This window comes from Sander lucioperca, chromosome 20 (assembly GCF_008315115.2).
Source record: "Sander lucioperca isolate FBNREF2018 chromosome 20, SLUC_FBN_1.2, whole genome shotgun sequence".
NCBI lineage: Eukaryota > Metazoa > Chordata > Actinopteri > Perciformes > Percidae > Sander > Sander lucioperca.
Genome location: NC_050192.1, coordinates 25,093,491 through 25,111,423, shown reverse-complemented (window position 1 = coordinate 25,111,423; position 17,933 = coordinate 25,093,491). Strand labels below are relative to the sequence as shown.

At 41.8% G+C, this 17,933-nt stretch overlaps 1 protein-coding gene across 3 annotated transcripts in view; it reads left to right on the top strand.

Moving 5' to 3' along the window:
• Positions 1–17,933, top strand: part of camk1da (calcium/calmodulin-dependent protein kinase 1Da) — an 86,236-nt gene that overhangs the window by 19,549 nt on the left and 48,754 nt on the right. The window lies entirely within an intron of this gene.

The window sequence follows — 17,933 nt, the reverse complement described above, 5'->3', positions numbered from 1 at the left end:
AGGATTTGCTTGTTAGGGACTTATTTCCATGTGTTCCAGTTCCAACAGCCAGACTGGAGACAAAGAGCTACATCTCAACAGCTCGTTGAGGGGAAGCTGTAGAGCCCTTCAGTAACACTCATTCATGTTCTCGTTTAATTGTCTGCGAAGGTTATGTAAGGTGAAATCCTATTGTAATTCTTTTTTTATTATAATGAGACCGAGCTGATGCCAGTCAGCTAACGCACGAGTAGGGCTGCACGATATGAGGGAAATGTGCGATATGCGATAATGTAGTTGAATATTGGAATAACAGTATTACTTGCGATAAATAAACAGATATTAAAGTGTACTCAGTTCTGCTGCTTCCAGTGTTCTGCTAAAATACATCAAATTGCTTGTGGAATTTAAAACAAATGAAAGGAAATCCTTTCCAACATTCTTTTATTGAACAAATTGAACATTGAATTGAATAAATAAGGCACAACTAAAAAAGAATGACAGTTATATTTTAAAGTGTAGTTTTTTTGTTCTATTGATAAAAAAGCTCTTGAGTGTCTTTCGCGATATGTCGCAGCTTTTCGCGATGTTTATTGCCCCAGTTAATATTGCGCTGACATGATATATTGTGCAGCCCTACGCACGAGTCACCTCCGCTTCACAGCCAACAGAAAAGTAAGAGGAAGACCATATGTTGGCCCCCCCTGGGGGGATAACAGGATTGGAAACTTAATGAAAGGGCTGCATATCAGGCAAACAGTGATGTTTACTCAGCGTGAGATACATGTAGATAATATCGCCTCTGACACAATAGGTACTAAAGCGTGGCAATGCAGTTGTTTTCCCCTCTTCTGTGGCAAAGTATAAATCCATCCATCCATCCATCCATCCATTATCTGTAACCACTTATCCTATTCAGGGTCGCGGGGGGGCTTTAGCCGATCCGAGCTGACATTGGCCGAGAAGTGGGGTAAACCCTGCACAGCTCTCCAGGCAATCACAGGGCTGTCAAAATATAAATAGATTTTCACAAGTTGTCTTTGGACTTGGCTTCTTAAGGCCTGGCTGGATTTGGGTTATTACCAAGGCACAAATAAAAGTTGTATTTTATGTTACAATACAGTAAATATGTGTTAACTTATACTATAGGTAAATATGGCCTTGCAAGACAACCATTTAAAAAAACAAGCCTACAATCCAAAATGTTGGATTTGTGACTGTAATGTGTATACTGAATTATAAATAGTAAAACCCCCATACTTCTCGAAAATTAGCTGACTTACACTAACTAGCTCTACACATGTGACATTTCCACTCAGGCCAGATGCCATGAAAGTGTCTTCCTTCTCATCTCCTAACAAATCCTTTTTTACAATCCTCACCACTACTTCCACACCAGTTATTAGAGCCGAGGACCTTCAACCTGTCAGGTCATGTGTTTTTATCTCTAGCCTTTTAAAAAAAAAAAGAAGACTAAGGAAATGTTTCTCTCTGTCTGCCCCATCTCCTGTTTCAATTCTTTTACTGCCCCCCCCCCCCCTCTCTCTCTCTCTCTCTTTGTGTCCCTCTGTATGCCTCTCTCACTAAGCATCATGGTTTCTTGTTATACTGACTGGGAGTCTGTGGTGCTGTGCTGGCAGTGTTCATGTTGCTGTCACTGCAGTCAGCCTTGTACCTATTTGCCACATTGGATGCTATTGCGGGCCATCCTGTGTGTGTGTGTGTGTGTGTGTGTGCGTGTGTGTGTTGTGGTTAGGGGAATCTCCAAGGTCACAGGAGACAAACTGCTGAATCACCTACTGCTCCGTCATCAAAACAGCTTTCTCGCTGTGGCAGTTTATTAAAGCAGTGTTTTGCTGTTGATTTAGGCCATTATTAAATTTCACATGTATATAAGGAGCAAAGAGTTGCCTATTTGAGAAGAAGTACCACATCATTAGCATTGGTTTAGAGTTTCTGACCAGCTGACGACCAGTCACTCCAATGTTCACTCTCCTTTTAGCTTTGTTTTGGTCTCCACCAACTCCTGAGAGCAATATTTGTCTCTTTAGCTGCTCTTAACTGCTCTTTGTTGACCAGCTAGTCGCTAAGTTTATGTGTCTGCCGTTCTGGGCAACTAGCATACAGAGGGTTTGTCACAGCTTTTTGTCTGAAAACAGCTGCCTGCAATCTGGTCTGGAAACAAAGTTGATGAGAGGGGTGAACCAAAAAAGTCAAAATGTCGGAACGGAAAACCAAAACAATACGTTCAAATTAGGCCTGCACGATTCGGGGAAAAATATGAATCACGATTTTTTAGCTTAGAATTGATATCACGATTTTCTGCTACGATGTTTTTCTCACAAAGTGTAATGTTTATTGCACACATGAACCATGACAAAACAAAACAAATTGGCAGTACCAAACATAGATTTTTGTTGGCACCTATAGCACATTGCGCATCACCACAAGCCTGTAAACATAGAGGCTTCAATGAAGAGAAGGGAGAGCATTGCAACCTATTTTATACAGTCTATGTTTAAAACTCACAGAAGAAAGTAGTAGCGTTTGTGATGCAGTCGGCTCGTAAAATTAAATGAGAATCAAGAGAATTTTTTTTTAATCAAAACAAAAATCAAAGTTATTTAAAAATTAAATCGTGAACAGGGTGAATCGAGATCGCGATTTTATAACAATTAATCGTGCAGGCGTAGTTCAAATGTGTTAAAATGCTCGGGAGAGCTGAGGGGAAATGCATGGTTGGGTCATATTATCTGTAGATTCGCAATTGCAAGACACTCCTTTCACATTACACATTAGGGATGCACGATTCAGAAAATGTCACGATTCGATATCGATTTTCAGGCTCAAGATTCGATTCAAAAACGATTCTTGATAAAAAAAAAAAAAAAAAAACGATTCACAGTATGTAAATGTAGTTACTTTTCCCAAATATTAATCGATTTTTGGAATTGTATGAATTGATTTTGAATCGGTAGAGCTTGAATCGTGGTTCGAATGTGAATCGATTTTTTTTTTTTGCACACTCCTGTTACACATTTGATCCATTGAGTGGTGTTGCCGGCAGGTTGGTTGTCATCATGTGCCTTTATGTTTTTCCCTTTCATTTTCCTCTTTTTTTCCTCTTAAAAACATCCGCTGCGCTCATGATAAACTCCTCGCATGTAAACACAAGGGAAGTCTCCTGACACAGTAGTGACCAGGGCTGTTGCCATGGCAAATCCATACCTCAGAGGCTGTATTGGTGTGTGTGCCTGTGTGCTCATGTCTGTGTGATGTGAACACACAAAGCAGACAGGAAGCATCACCTTTCTTTCTTTCCTGTGTAGTCACTCCCATTTTCCACTTAATAACACACACACACACACACACACACACACACACACACACACACACACACACACACACACACACACACACACACACACCTCTTATGCCACTCCTGAATTCGGTTTCTCTTGTCTCATGGGAGTCCAGTTGATCAGACTTTGTAGCATGTACTTTACTTTAGAAAAACAATTCTGCCAAGATGTCTAAGAATAATTAGCTAAAACTAGAAAATAAAGCATAATTTATAATACATAATAAACATTTTCAAATAACAAATACTGAACATTGGGGGAACGAAAAAATACTGATGCTGCCAAAAAAGGTATAATAAACACTCTAATAATTAAACATTAACAGTCCTTACAGTTGAAAGAAATATACACTGCATGTTGCCTGCTGCCTTATACATCATCTTTAAACACAGTGGTCCCTTAAAGCTTAAGTGTGTAACTTTTTGATATTAATGAACGTCCGTTACATTCAAGCCATTGCCAAATGAGTTGCTACAAAGCTGATTAAGACTATCAGCTCCACACAACACAAAACTCTCTCTGTATTTCTCAGTATGGCTATGTTCAGAAGATTGTGTCGTCCGGTGACTTTCCCGCGCAGAAACTCGAGTGAAGATAATGACCTCTTCTGAAGAGTCCATGTTTTTTTTATCCTCCGTGTCCTCCTTGGCTACTAGCAACTGCGTGGAGGAGGGGTGGGGGTGCGTGCGCGATCACGTAGGCTTGTATCATGTGGATGTGCCGACAGTTTTGTTGTCATTACTTAGAATTCCTCATGGGGGAGACAGAAACTATGCACGATAGCTTTAAGGCCATTCCCATCAGCCTCAGTCTTACTTGTGTTTCTCTGCCTAAGTAGAGCCTCACAGAGCATGGCTGGATACTCTGGTTAAAATGTTGTTTCGGTGTTGTACCGACCCCAGCATTTGCACCTTTTCTTCAAAAGAATGGCACCCGTTAATCTGATACCTCACAGTTCAGGTCCAGATAACAGTTTGTTTTGTCTAAGCCTCTATTTTGCGAGAAATCCCGTGTCCAGATAAGCATCTGTTTTTTGTTGAATCTCTATTTTGGGTTCCTCTGAATTACGGATTTGAATCGTGTTCTGTATCTCCACACACACACACACACACACCTGAGATCTCATAAAGCCAGTGCATTGATTCATCTCTTTTGACTGTTTATTATATCATTCGATTGCGACCTGTAACCTGTAAGCAGTCTTGCCGTGCATGAATCGGTTCATGTTTTTCTGTTAATGTTTAATTTTGTCCTACAGAGCTCTGCATGCATGTTCCATCTGTTGTGGTATTACCGGTGGAGTGGAGCCCATTCTTCACACCCATATGGACAATGGATTGGATTACAGTGTTCGGAGCCTTTAGACCAAATTTTGCTTGACATGTCTGTTTTCTGCATTTTTTTGTCCTAATTGTATAGAAGGCTGTACAGGCATAATCTCTCTCTCATCTTCATCTACTCCTGTCGGAGCCACAGTGAGAATACAGACTATAATTGGCACTTAATTGCTGCCGTGGCAACAGTGCTATTTAAGCCTACGCACTCTGCAACTAAAGCATATAGCGCGCGCGCGCGCGCACACACACACACAAACACACAGTCACAAAAAAAGGGGAAGGAAGACACACATGGAAGCTCTCTTTCCCACATTTCTTTCCCAGTGTTGTTGGCTGATCTCTTGGCCTCATTTGAATTGTCATCTAATTAAATAAACGTGAAAAACTGACCAGTCTGTCCCTCCAGAAAAATGCTGAGTTTTTTTGTGATTGTTGCGGGCAAAAATCCTTGATTATACGGCACGTTTTCTTAAAAAATGCGATGGAATATGCGGGATATTTATGCAGTTGTATGCGATGAAATTTCGGGAACTTGCAAAAACTGCGGTTTCATCATGGCTTCATCGCGAGGTTTGCAGCTTTTCGATGATGTTCACGTCATGTAATTACATCACTTCATAACGTTCCCATGGCAACAGGGGAAAATGGCTGCTCTTGTGTGAAGTAAACGCAACATTTTTCAACTTTCTGCTAAGATATATGTGACTTTTTTGCAACGAAAATGCGGGTATTATGAAATCATGCAAGCCCCGCATATTTTGCGTGGAAATCGGCAATTTATGCGGCGAAAGTGCGGCGTATTTGAAAAAAATGCGGCCCCCGCATAAATATGCAGACTGGAGTGGCTGGCTGATTATGCATTGAATTATGCGATCGCATAATCGCGTTTTTCTGGAGGGACTGACCAGTTAAAGGAGAACTCCGGGCAATTTTTACGTTAATCCTGATCGCTATAAGTATGTGATTACTGTCGATAGCAAAAAAAAAAACGAGCCGAATCGGTGCTAGCTAACTGGAGCTGCTGCAGCTAATGCCGAGAGCTCCCGTTAGCTAAAACGGCAGTTTTGGGGGCATATCATAAAGGGTGCCTTTGTGCCTCTTAACAGACACAAAATGCAATTAAAATGTCTGTACAACATGAACAGGGCCCTTACACGACAACAAGATGCGTTTTCAACTTTAAATTCACCTACCCTGTTAGCTGCCAGCTGCCGTCTGGGATGAGTGAGTGTGTTCAGCCAGGCTTCGGTAATAATCATCAAGCAGCAGTTCCCTGTGTATTTGTAGCATATATATCCATTTTGTGTGCGATCCATCTGGCGTTGGTGAATAGTAGTCTCTGCAGTGGCGAACTGTGTGTTAGTTAGCCAGGCTAGCAGGGCCGACCGGCATCCTTCTAATTCCTCCCCGCCTTCCTCACCTGCCGCGGCCGACAACAATCCACGGGCGCCCGCTGGTCTGGTGGATGTCCTCCAGAGGACAGTTCATGCTTTCGCGGCGAAATTTTTGCGGCGAAAAAAAGTTTATTTCCCCCTCAAAAATATGTAATTGAGCACTGTAGTGGTTATGATCATATCAGTGACTATGTAACTACATGGAAACGGGACAAATGATGCCTGGTTCTTGTACAGTAATAGCGTTACTGAAGGCTAGCTCTAGCTCCATAGGTTACTCCAAGCTTCTTCCCTTGTGAACACCTCCGCTCTTCACTCTTCTCACACCACGCTCCGATCTGCACACTGCTGTTTACCTTTTCCTGCTACAACTGAAATCCCATGGGACTTCAGCGCAAAACTACAGCTAGCCTTCTGTAACGCTGTCACTTTACAAGAACCAGGCATCATTTGTCCCGTTTCCATGTAGTTACATAGTCACTGATATGATCATAACCACTACTGCAGCAGCTCCAGTTAGCTAGCACCGATTTGGCTCGTTTTTTTTGCTATCGACAGTACTCACATATTTATAGAGATCAGGATTAACGTAAAAATTGCCCGGAGTTCTCCTTTAAGCTACCTCATTTCACCAACCGAATCACAGACCGAATCATCGAGACGTTGGGCTAACACAAAAAAATTCCAGGTAGACAAATGGCCATTAGTCTATATCGACGACAATTCATTCAGGGGATTGCTCCGGTGCAGTCGGAAAATCCGCCGCATGTCCCTCGTTTTCGGCCAGATGTCCGTCACCTTCCTCTTTCTTTGTGTTGGCGTTCTAACCTCCGGTGGATTTCTGAGGACTATAGTTAACTGCTCCTCAGATCTCTGCAGGGTAAATCCAGACAGCTAGCTAGACTATCTGTCCAATCTGAGTTTGCTGTTGCACGACTAAAACAAATTTCAAACGTACACATGTTCCACCCAAAACAAGTTCTTTCACAAGGCTATTTTGCATGCCCCATGACAATTGTGATTGGTTTAAAGAAATGCCAATAAACCAGAGCACATTTTTCTCTCACCCTGGAATGCTGTGTTCAATATTTAAACCCAAGATGAATGAAAAGAGTTGAAAATATTCAGTTTCTTTTGCATCACTTCATTCACATTTATGTTTAGACTGTGTTATAGTAGTGGGCTGTGCTATGTTTTGTTAATGTTGCTATGGCAACCTGGCTTCAATGTATTCCTATCGTCGTGTCGCCACCAAGTTCACCTACCCGCTGCTGTGTAAAGAGACTTCCCTCCACACACTGCTCAGTGTGTAATAACAGGCTGCGTTCTCTGAACTCTGCAGATGTGAACTGTGGTGGCACCGAAATGCAACACTGAGACTCCTGAAAATGTCAGTTCCAAGAAATTGTGAGTCTTGGATACAAGGAAGGACTTCAAAATGCAATGGATTAAGGGGGTGAAGGATGATGTGTTACTAAAACTTAATTGTTAAAACTGATAGCCCTGGCTGCCTTGCAATTGGGCAATTTGAGCCTAAACGAACCCAATTCTGTACAATAAATGCAACATGAGGTCATGCGTTGGGACTCCCAGTGCGCCAGAAAACCACTCAGCCTGCTGGGTAGTGGAAGATGCTTCAGTAAAAATGATGAAATGTTTCTGTCTGAGAGCCAAATGTCTTGTGCCCAAAACTGAAGCGAGAACGAGTCAGGTCTTTTGTTCACCAAACCTGTCAGGGTCGCTCTCTCTCCTCCTTATCTGCTGCACACAAACCCTTTACAGTAATCACTTCACTGTTATTCTTTCTTCCTGTCTGTCCATTTTCTCTCTGATTCCTTGTATCTTTTTCTCATTTACAGCCTATCAACTATGTGTGTGTGTGCGTGCGTGCGTGTGTGTGTGTCTGTCAGGAACTGGCCTATCTTTTCATTGGCATCAAGGCAATGACACGCGATTCAAGCAGATTACTTTGTATTCAAAGCACATGAAGATAACGGCGCACGTGTGTGTTAATGAGCGTGTACGTGGTCTGCTCAGCGATGACGGAAGCTTGGCGCTGTACAATTGTCCTTGTCCTTGTCCACGCTCTGTCATTATCAGGCCTTCAGCTCGCTGGATGTGTGTCTTATGTGTGGGTGTGTGAGTCTACTCAGAGGCAACCACTTCTGCTTTGATTTAACTACTAATTATTGATCGGGCTGGAGCAGACCTACAGAGCTGACCTTATCCCTCGCTGCGTGCGTGAGTGTAAGCCATATGCATCCAGAGAGCTAACCTGTTCTTTCCCAGCTGCCTTTTTTGTAACAATATATGTCATTTAGCTCCCATTCTCATTGGCTAAATCAATGTTTTTTCAAAGCTGTACTTAAGTGACTCCCAACCAGGTGTACTTGGAAAGATCCTAAAATAGCAGTGAAAAATACAAAATTATGATTTAATTAAAAAAAAAAAAAAAAAATATATATATATATATATATATATATATATATATATCCACGTATTAACATTAAATCAACTGTAATACCTGAATACTACATGTTGCAGTTATGTAAGAGTGTGTGAAAACTAGTCAGCAAGCGAGCACAGACGTTTAAACAGGTAGCTAAAAGTAATGCATGATCAGTTCAAATGATAAGCTAAAAATAACGTTGATGGTTAAATGGGTGAAACATTCAGCTTCACTCCAAGCAGTAGTAGCCCAGAAGGCTAGTAGTAGTACGATTGCTGACCAAACCAACCTTCAGCCTGATCTCGTGATAGACGTGTTAACATTTTGCACTTAATGAATTGCTACAATTGCTGTGCGCCATTAATGCCATTTCACAGCCTCAATTTATGTCACGCCCACTGTACCTGAGCAGAAAGGCGTTGATGGACTTTCTGGTGTTGTCTAGGATACGTGTCTACATCATTGACTCTTGTTTAATGACCCTTTTTATGTAGGTTTGTTAATACAGGTGTGAAATCATGCCAATTAGACATAAGCTTGAGCCATTTTCACCCGATCATTAGGTTATTTTATTTATCAACTAGATATTTGATTTTCTCTTTAAATTGTTTTAATAACCTTTTGAATAAATCAGCTTTATGAGAGGGCAATGCACTGCACATTGGTATATAATACTACATGCAGGATTTTTACAAACTGACAGTCTTTTAATGCCAAGGTTGGCTGTTGGATCCCCGACAACGAACCGCAAGTTGTACCCCATCGCCCTGCATGGCGACTCTGCCGCCATTGGTGTATGATTGTGTGTGTGAATGAAAGGCAAATTGTTAAGGGCTATGTCCGGTATGGTAGAAAGGTGCCATATAAATGCACTCTCACACAATATGCACTTGCTTGCATTTGATTGGCCAATGTCGTGCGTTGCAGTGACGTGGCATTACGCCAAACATTGAAAGGGGTGCTTTCACCACACCAAATTCTGTTCTCAATTTATCACTTCAAAACACTACGAGGGTAAAAAAAAAACTAATCACAAGCACTTAAGTGCCTGGGAGTTTGTGTAATAGCTGAATGCAACACTAATCACTCGCTATGTCTCGCTCGTCTCTTTTCTCTCTCTCTCTCTCTCTCCCCCAGTGAAATAAGCTGCCTTCAAGTGCGGTCGGAAACGTCGAAATCTATAAACGATCGGACGGAAAACAGAACTTGTGAAATATAAAGTCTACTTGTGCTTTGTTGGGGGGGTTTAAGAACACAACGGGACGTCACACAAATGAGCCGTTTCATTGACCCCCCCCCGCCGCACCACCCTGCACCACTAACCAGGGGGCGGAACATGTGTTCTTGTTGTTGAAGCAAAGTTGGTACCACTACAGTTGGTGGTAAAGTCTTTGTTTTAATCACATCCCCACTCATCTTGCTGTTGCATTGCATTCTGGTCTGTTTTCCTACTATGACCTCTTAGCCTCTTCTATAATGGATTTCTCTGTGTATAAATTGTTTCACGGTGGCCCTCAGAAAGAGGCTCTTGCTCTTTGACACCAAAACCTAATGGTAAACACTAGGTGACCCTGAATAGTCCAATATTCAATGCTTCAATCGAAGGAGCCTAATTCTACTGCCAGTCTAATTCTACTAATCAGTCGAGTAGGCAAGACTTGACGAATCTCATTCGAGTAAACACTGCTGTGTATGATCACAGAGGAATCTGATGACTGAACAACTTTTTATAATCCGTATATTTTTAGCTTGACATTCAGAAACACTGATAGCTGATGTCAGTCTCCTTGTTAAGTGTGTCACCGTCACCTTGTCAGCCTATTCTATTCTCTTCTTTCCTATCCCTGTCTTATTGCGTGTGTGTGTGTGTGTGTGTGTGTGTGTGTGTGTGTGACAGACTGTTTCCCTGTTGGATATGCACTTAATGGAGAAACACACACATGCACACACCTTTGCTGCCAATACTCTTCCTGCGCAGCGCACTGACAGAGGCAGTGGAGCTCGACTGACACAATTACACAGGTTCATACAGGAGGAAATGCAATCACTGTTGCCGCAGGTAACTGCAAGCGAGGACTGCTAGCCAGTCAACCCCCGACACGCTCACACACACACACACACGCACACGCACACACACACACACACACACACACACACACACACACACACACACACACATAGCCCAGTTTGTAAACTCAGCTGCCAGATGTTATGCAAGACCCCATTCTCCAAACAAATGAACAGGTCCTTTAGTGCGTGTGCGTCCGTGCGTGTGTGTCTGTGTTGCATGCAGAACCTGTGAGTAGCGTATTTATTTGGTCCATTCTGCCTACATTTACATTTGTAACACACACACACACACACTTACGCACACACACAATCTCTCCTCCTCTCTCTCCTGACCTTTTTCCTCATTTCAGTACAGTTTAGCCTCACTTTTCTTTCACTTCTTCCCACCATTCAGACACAGTATACAGCATGAATGAACAGACAGTGTGCGTGTAAATGCAAATGATGTACAAATCCTTTCTTTACTAATGTAGGAATCAATTATTGTTGCTCCCGGTAGCATTATCATAATTGCTAACTGGAGATTAAAGCCCATCCACATGTTGTTGACGGTCAAATCAGTGTTGATCGTTTTTGCATCAACATTGTTTTTAGCGTTACCTGTTGTGATTATGGCTCTGAAAGCAGGATAGGTTCCAATCAGCGCAGCAGTTTATGAGGGGCTCGTCCACCGGGTGACAACTTAAAGGAAAAAAACAACATAAAGTGTCTTTTAAACATGTTGAGCTCTGGAATTCTCCTGGAGGGATGCCTATTTCTTCATTCAGTGTTTTGATAATGGTGGTGGAGAGCGCTGAAGCTGTATTTGGTTGAGATCTAGTCGCCATGAGAGCCACAGTAGGGTTGATTTGGGGTCGTCTATCTGTGATTTTAAAATTGAAAAAGTTTGTTTGTAAGAACACATTCATTCAAAGTTTCTGATCTTATTCTGTCACATTTGTTCAATTTTGTGCTAACATTTTGTAGAACAACAATCCCTCTTAGAAGTACACTGTCTTTGAGGTAGAAAAAAAACAATTCTCAACCATAGAGAATGGTTTGATCTGTCCTTACTCTCCCTTGGAGACTGAACCAAAGTCATAAAGTTGTGAGCCGCAAAGCCAAAACAATGAGCTGAGTTGAGGTAAAGTGCAGATGCGCCCTTTTTAACATTGCAAATGATTGATTTGATCCAACGCTATTATAAAGACATGGACAATAGTGGGTTTTAACAGTTGTTCCCCTGATGCATAATGTATTATCACAGATATTTTTTTTGCACCCATTATTTATTAGGAATATACTGTATTTTTCTTTAAATCCTGGATTTACTGGCAAACTCGCAACACAAAGACAACTGCAGCTGCCATCAGCCCACGTGTGATGATTAATAAGCACTGCAGCAGTGAAAATTTAAGCGTCACCGTGTGTCATTATTACCAATGCCACTGGTGTGATGAGATGGGGTTAAAGCTAACCAGTGCAATGGGGATGTGATGGGAATGTTTGCTTACAGTAATTACACTAATGTGGCCATGTTATCATTTTACAGTGACTGAGGAAACAGGAATTTTCAGTTTGTTCTCTATCCGTTGTAATTGTGGTATTATTGGAATTAGGGGGAATGGAGTTCAGTGCAGATTAAGGCTGTATTCGTGTACTGTCGGTTGGGTAGAAGACACCCCGCATATAAACACACACACACACACACACACACACACACACACACACACACACACACACACACACACATACACAGGCCCAGAGTTTGTGTTGGGAGAGAGATTGAGAGGTAGTGAGTAGGGCTGGAGCGATATGCTTTTGTCCTAATTCCATTCTTTCACGATATATGGGTGCTGATTCGATTTGTATTGCGATTTTCATGTACTGCAATTCTAGAAGTGTTGTGATTCGATAGAATTGCGATTTTCTTTTCCTTCCTTAACAAAAAACAAAAGTTGAACAATACACTTCTAGAGACATTCTGGCATTTATTTCATTTTTAAAGGTCCAATGTGTAGGAATTTCTCCCATCTAGCGTTGAGATCACATATCGCAATCAACTCTCTTGCACCACGCAGTTCAAAGTACGTATTACAGCTACGGTAGTCTTCACGCTTCAAAAAGCCGGTCTCTTGCTCTTTTCAATATCCTTTTTCTTTTTCTGGGCGAAGAAGAGGACTCCTGTTCCTGAAATTTGGATTTTGAATACGTGTGGTCCTCCATGTTTCCTTCTTTAAACTTGCCGGGGCCGGGAAGCTACGATACCCATTAGCAGCATTAGCAGCACCTGTTTATCATGTGACAGCGAAAATGCGAAAGGCAGAGCAGTATGTCCTGTATGTCCCTTACCAGCTAACGTATTTCAAGATGGTGCATGAATATGGAGCATCTACCCCAGTTCATGCGAATGCAAATGTGAAATTTCAAGCCAAAAGGAATACTTGGAATTGATGGTGGTGGTAAATATTCATGAAAAAGGACAAGTTTGTGAACGGGTAACACAGATTTTGATAATGAACAACTGAACACGTTACACACTGGACCTTTAAAGAAGTACATAACACTTCTGCTTTCGCTCTGTTTTGCTGAAAACGGATACGATGTAGTCGCCGCGGGCGGTTCCGTATGAACAGAAAAGTTTAAGGTGAATTATTAAAAAAATATCGATTCTGGGGAAAAGAATCGATTTAAAAAATCGTCGCAAAAACAATCACGATACATACGTGAATCAATTTATTTTCCCACCCCTAGTAGTGAGCATACTTAAATCCACAACAGCCATTATCAGTGCAAGCAGGTGTCTTTAGTGTGTGTGTGAGGCAATTGAAGAGATCTGATTGGTCGCCTGACAGTCCACCTTGATCACCAGGGGCAACCGGCAGTATGATCACTTTGTCGCTGTAAAAGATGTGCGGAGCGTGAGGTGACAAACAAAGAGAGGGTGACAGAGCAAGGGAGAAGAGGAGACAGTGAAGGTGAGAAGAGAGCGAGATTCTCGCTGAGAGGCGTGAGAAAAACACCTGGAGCAAGCGCTTCAGGGACGGCGGCAACAAAGCGTTTAACGCTGTGATGGCACGCTGGTGTTCTTATTGCCAGTCGCCCTGGTGGCAGATGGGCGGCTTGTCAAATGTGCTTTGCTCTAAAGAGCTCCTGGGCTTTCTGCACAGCAGCACATATCGCTGTGATAGAGAGCTCATTCACAGCAGACTCTTTCCGCTCGAATGAGGAGGTTAAACACACTTACAGCACAAATATACACACCGAAATACACACAAATGTAACAATGAAGGAATCAAAACCTCAGCATGGAGGAGGAGAAAGGTTTGATGAAGTGCAGTGGTCGACGCTATATAAAAAGGCAACCTGATGCGAGACTCATATTTCAAGCAGGCAGGCATGTCGGATGGAGGGAAGGAAGGTAATTCATGAATTGAGTCTTGACTGATGTAAATATAGGGCCCTGACGGATATTAGAATGAAATGTGTAGTCAACAGATCTGGGTGGGTTGAGCAATCTCAAAGCACAGTTGGACTCTCCATTGACACTTTCTTTCTCTGCTTCCATTGGTGTAGTGCTGTTCCAGATTCATCACTACAAACCTGACTGCTTTCCTGAAAGATTATATTTTGGGGAATTTAGACGGTATTATGCAGGGCAGCTGAAGATGTGAAAGGGGTGAGGGAAAGGGAATGATACGCAGCAAAGGGCAGCAGGTCGAAGTTGAACCTGTGGCCGCTGCGACAAGGACGTTATGCATGTGTGATTTATGTACTTTATGTCTTTATTCTTCTGTACAGCACTTTGGTCATCTTTGGTTGTTTTAAAGTGCTCTATAAATAAAGTTTGATTGATTGATTGATTGAAGGACTGAGGCTTTGTACGTGGGGCTCACGCTCTACCAGGTGAACTATCCAGGCGCCCAAACTTTTCCTTCTTATTTAAAGAGAGAGAGAGAGGGGGGACGACATGCAGAAAAGGGCCACGGGTTGGAATCGAACCTGGGCCGCTGCGGTAAGGACTGAGCCTTGGTACATGGGGCGCACGCCCAACCAGGTGAGTTACCAGGGCACCCCTTCTTTCTTTTTTGTAATAATTCTAAGAACAATCTTTATGTGTAAAGCACTTTTTAAAAACGAGGATACAAAATGCTTCAACAAAGGCAGCAGATTACGAAGAGTCTACAGTCATGCTAGCAGCTATGTGAGGCTGCACATCTGCACTTTGAGCTAAATGCTACGTCACAATGACAATGCTGACATGCTGTCAGCTATGCTTTGGCTTGATAGCATGCTAACATTTGCTAATTAGTACTAAACACATACACAGTACATCTGAAGCTAATGGTAATGCCATTAGCGTTGCAGGTACAGTTGTGTTCAATATAATAGCAGTCCAACATCACTTACCTCATAAATACATTTTTTGGTAGAAGTGATATTTCTACATGGCAAATAATTTACAGTCATGACATGCATGCTGTTCATTCTGTGTAATTGAATCTGTAATTGAAAGGGGCATGTTCAAAATAATAGCAGTGTTGTGTTCAATTAGTGAGGTGATTGATTCTGTGAAGAAACAGGTGTCAATTATGGCCCATATTTAAGGAAGGAAGGAAGCAAATGTTGTGCATGCTGGTTATAGTGCATTTCACACTGAAATACTCAGCAACATTGGTCGTTCCAGACATTGCTCTGAGGAACAGCGGGCTTTCATTAAAAAGTTGATTGGAGAGGGGAAAACATATAAAGAAGTGCAGAAAATGATAGGCTGCTCAGCCAAAATGATTTCAAATGCCTTGAAATGGCATCCAAAGCCTGAACGACGTGGGAAAAAACAGTCAACTACCATTCGAATGGATCGAAGAATAGCCAAAATGGCAAAGGCTCAACCAATGATCAGCTCCAGGAAAATCAAAACAGACTTAAAGTTACCTGTGAGTACTGTTACGATCAGAAGAAGGCTATGTGAAGCAAAGCTATCAGCTAGAAGCCCCCGCAAAGTCCTATTGCTGAAAAAAAGACATGTACTGAATAGGTTGAAATTTGCCAAAGGACACATTGGAGAAATGACGCAACATTCTGTGGACTGATGAGAGCAAAATTGTTCTTTTTGGGTCTAGGGTCTGCAGACAGTTTGTCCAGCGACCCCCATGCACTGAATTCAAACCACAGTACACTGTGAAGACAGTAAAGCATGGTGGTGCAAAAAATCACGTTATGGGGATGTTTCTCATACTGTGGTGTTGGGCCTATTTATCGCATACCAGGGATCATGGATCAGTTTCAATACATCAAAATACTTGAAGAGGTCATGTTGCCTTATGCTGAAGAGGAAATGCCTTTGAAATGGGTCTTTCAACAAGACAATGACCCAAAACACACCAGTAAGCGAGCAAAGTCTTGGTTCCAGATGAACAAGATTGATGTTATGGAGTGGCCAGCCCAATCCCCAGACCTCAATCCCATAGAAAATGTGTGGGGTGACATCAAAAATGCTGTTTCTGAGGCAAAACCCAGTAATGCAGAGGAATTGTGGAATGTAGTTCAATGGTCCTGGGCTGGAATACCTGTTCACAGGTGCCAGAAGTTGGTCGACTCCATGCAACACAGATGTGAAGCAGTTCTCAGAAATAATGGTTATGCAACTAAATATTAGTGCAGTGATTCAAAGTAAAGCAAACCCTTAAGACATTTTTCAGTTTATACAGTAAATGTTTGAGTTTAACAGTCCAATATTCATTTTTCTTCACTTTCTGTAAAGGTATAACACAAACTTGATCAATTTTGGTCATGTTTTAATTTGTAATTGAATGTGCAGTGTCCTATTCTAAGGATTTTGAGCATTATTCACTTTCTTAAACACACTGCTATTATTCTGAATAATAGTTTGGTTATTGGTTTTATGGCCCACAATGGCAGACAGTAAAGTTAGCAGCTAGCTGGTGAACATACAGTAGTGGAGCATTTAGCAAAAAGCCAACTGTTTATCGCAGGAGTTTGTGGAGTCCAGAAACACTTCAAATGAATGCTAATGTCTTGATGGTCTTGCTTCTCGGTGATACTCTGACTACATTTGAAAACCTTGATGGCCTGGCTAGCATAGTTGGCAGGAGTTAGGCAAAGTGGGCAGGAGACTGGCAAGTTGAGTCATAGCCACATGCCATCACCATTGTCTATTTTACAAAGTAATATTTGCCATCACCATTGTCTATTTTACAAAGTAATATTTGTAAAATAGACAATACAGCATACAGTTTGCGGAGTTGACGGAGAGGCGACTGAAGATGTCTGCGCCTTCTAGAACATGCTAATACACCTTAACAACTTTATAAGGTAATAACATTCAAATGTTGTGTTAACGGTTTGTTCCTCTGTCCCAAAGTGGACAAAAAAATCTGTTAATGCAAAAAGCTCTCTCCTATAAAAGTGTGTTTTACCATGAGATTTAACAGATGATACTGACTCAGCCAGCATTATTTCCACAGGCAGATCGTTCTAGTGCCATATTGTTTCTTTCCCGCTTAGTTCTAAGCCTGGCCTCCAAAACAGAAAAAGACCTCTGGCTGAGAGTTTTTAAGCTACGTACAAGCACATATGGGACTAAAAAGTCAGAAGTATAGTATAGATAGCAGACAGGCCATGAAGGGCTTTACAAAAGAGCCTTCTTGTGGTCTTAAATTCAATATCATTGTGCATTTAGCGGGTCTTAAAACGTTATAAATCTGGATTTGTGTCAGCTGCAGGTAGTTTTAATGTTGTGCAGGAAGAGACAGAAGAAGGGGAGCGAAACGGAGAGAGAAGAGATAAGGATGTTTACCCTAATGCGACATCAGTAGAGCTGATGGCAGATCGACTACAGGAGTCAACACGGTTCAGGCAGATTAACTCGCAATAGGCGCATCTTCATTCATCGCCCTGCTTGTCTTCCTGGTGCACACACACACACACACACACACACATACACATACAAGAACGGAAATACTTTTTGTCTAATATTGGTGATTATTATTGAGGATCATCAAATTTGATGATGCAGGCGACTAAGATTTGATATTATCTTCAACCGTAGCCGCCGTTACAAGTGAATAAACAAAAAGATTGCTAATGATCTAATGTTACACTTGGCAGGTCCGATCACATTGTCATTGCGGTGTAATTTTCTGCATATGAAGATTATCAGAAACCTGTACCTTTTTGTAAATGGGATCTTTAAGGCAGCAACATACCTGAATTCACATTCGGAGCTACACTGACTGGCTTTTTATTCATGATTATATACTTTTCCCGCTTTTGTTTGCTATGTTTAATGTGGCTACAGCAATGTGACATGTGAGTCTCAGTTCTCTAAGAGGTAGTACAT